The sequence below is a fragment of the Lolium rigidum genome, chromosome 4 (assembly GCF_022539505.1).
Source record: "Lolium rigidum isolate FL_2022 chromosome 4, APGP_CSIRO_Lrig_0.1, whole genome shotgun sequence".
NCBI lineage: Eukaryota > Viridiplantae > Streptophyta > Magnoliopsida > Poales > Poaceae > Lolium > Lolium rigidum.
The window spans coordinates 267,759,385-267,762,034 of NC_061511.1; the positions used below are offsets into that span (position 1 = coordinate 267,759,385).

General features: G+C 46.5%; 1 long non-coding RNA gene across 1 annotated transcript; it reads left to right on the forward strand.

Moving 5' to 3' along the window:
* The first annotated feature begins 709 nt into the window (after positions 1–709).
* LOC124707696 lies at positions 710–1,333 on the forward strand. Its single transcript, XR_007004967.1, has 2 exons — positions 710–767; positions 876–1,333. It is a non-coding gene; the product is annotated as an uncharacterized LOC124707696 (long non-coding RNA).
* Positions 1,334–2,650: the final 1,317 nt, after the last annotated feature.

The window sequence follows — 2,650 nt, forward strand, 5'->3', positions numbered from 1 at the left end:
TTAATGTCGACAATATTAGAGTGAACAATTTAGTAGCATGAATTAAAATTTAGGAAGCATAGTAGTAAAGCAGTGCTAAGTAATTCAGTAATTACCACTTGCCGTCTATGTTGACTGAAAAAGATAAGGGCCCATATTATGTACACAATAATTCCACAGAAATTTCCCATTAAACGTGTAGATGCCTTCCTCTTCGAGAGAAGAATGAAAGATTCTAAAGCGGCACTACCACGATCATCACAAGCATATCCACAGGAGACGGCCTCGCAGACCATCCTCCGGCTTCCAAACCGGGCAAGTAATGCGAAGTTGACCTTTTGTAGCCAGGACAAGAGGAGAAGGACAGCCATCAACTGGCTAGCTAGCTCTGGTCCAACTATAAAACCCCAAGCACTAGCAGGCAACACCGCCACACCACCCGTTCCCTACCACACCACCACCCGTGAGCCAGAGACAGATCAGAGCACGCGTAGTTCTTTCTTTCCGAGCAATGGAGCCGTGCCGCTCCCGGAAGCCGAAGCCTCTGCTCCTCTTCTTCCTCATCGTCGCTGTCTTCCTCCTCCTCGCCATCCAGCCGGCGTCCGCGGTGCCAGCCTCAAGTAAGCTTTCTGGCTTTCGTGAAGCCGCTGATGGATCGATTCGGGGTTTGGTTTTGTCTAGGGTGCGATTGTCGCGGAATCGCTGATCATTTCTGTGGTGTTTGCCTAGGAAGCATGAGGTTCAGGAACCTGCAGCGCCCGCCGTCCATGAAGCTTTCTTCTCTGCAGGTTGTTATTCCGTCTATCTTGTTTCTTGTTTCGTAGTATTTCTTTGCCTGAATTCCTGATAAACGCGGCCTATAAGATGCTGACGCCTTGGATGTGCTCTTCGTGCAGGAGACGATGGCAGCTTCGGGGAAGCACCTTGACGGGAGGGCTAGGCCGGCGGCGAGGATGGTCGTGGAGGTGAACGACTACCCGGGATCCGGCGCCAACAACCGCCATGACCCGCCAAAGGGTCCAGGAAGAGGGTGAAGCACCAAGCTTAGCTAGAGCGCCCCACTGCAGACCATAAACTAAATACTAGGCCAAGAAAAGATCCAAGTGATGTTTTGTTCCGGCGGTCTTCTCTTCGTTAGTACTACCACCATCCGTCCGTCAGTCGTCATCGTGTACATCGTATACTTCCCCGTTCAAAATAATTGTCTAAAAATGGAAGTATCTAACATGTTTCAGTGTGTAGATATATCATTTTTTGGCAATTATTTTAAAATGGAGGGGTATCATGTTTCGGATGTCAGTACACAGTGTTTCTGAAGAGAAATTGCTCCTTGGTTGGCCCTGCTTTCATGTCAGTGCACAGTTTCAGATTTGTTAATGGCCACAGGAAGACTCTCTTGGACGGCTTCCCTCTCTCGATCGTGCCCTACGCCCCTACCGCTGCGTATCCATCGATCGATCCAATCAGTTAGCTAGCGCACACGGGTTGCACTTGCACCAATCAGTTAACGCACTGATGAATAAGGTTTAAGAATTCATCGGGGGCATCATTGCCCTCTTGACCCTCCTCTTGATTATGCTCGTGCTGTGCGATCTGTTGCTTCTCGACATGACCGGACATGTTTGTGGACTCCGCTGTGATCGTGGGTCATCATGCTCGCGACGCGTCGCTGCCTGCAGGGGGAGGTTTGCCTTGCGTGAGCTCTGCTCGTGACTTGTGAACTACCTCTGACACCTGATCCTGTGAGCTACTCATGTCTTGTACTGCACTGTTCGTGCTCGACAGGTAGATGGCGCACCGCTAGCTGCTCGGTCGGATTCCATGGTGATGTGAGATGGCCAGTTGCTGTCCTCTGAGTTAAGCCTCACGATGAGCCCGTGGTTTTCTTTAGAAACATAATCATTTTCTGAAATTCATCAAAAAAATAGCCCTTGTCTGCGCCACCCATTTCGACGCGACTCCTAAGTAAGCCACATAATTTAGTGAAAAGTCAACGTCTTCTAAGTTTGAATAAATTAAGAGAAAACATAAAAATATGCAATACCAAATGAAAACAATAGATCCACCATATGATGTATTGTAATTTGTTTTGTATTATATAGTCATTGGTATTTCCTTCTATATAATTGGTCGAGCTGGGTAAGCTTTAGGTTTTAACTAAATTTATATGGCTTACATTTTTAGAAGAGATGTACTCCATAGTAGACTAGTGCAATGCGGACGCAGCTTCAGTGACTTCATGGGATCAAGTCTCAGCGTAAATTGGGGCTCATATCCACCACAAATATCAATCGGATGGACCGGAACAAATCCAGACAAAAACGAATGATGGCTAGCTAACTGTTTCACAACACTTGGGCATTTGTAAACTTAAAATGCTTCTAATTCACAAACCGTGTGCTCAAATTAGCTCATATTTTAGCAGATTGGATAGTGAAGCATATTTGATTTACTAGAATATTTTCAAAAATTTCTGAAATGTTTGAATTTTCAGTTTTAAATTTCCGAGAAAAACTGAAAATGTTTCTTATTCACAAACCGTGTGCTCAAACTGGCTCAAAATTTCCTAGATTGGATAATGAAACATATGGCGTGCATAGCGCCCTGCAACCAACCTAGGACCGTTGCAAGGGTCGTGGACGGCGTGGCGTGGCGCGGGCGGCTATCTCTA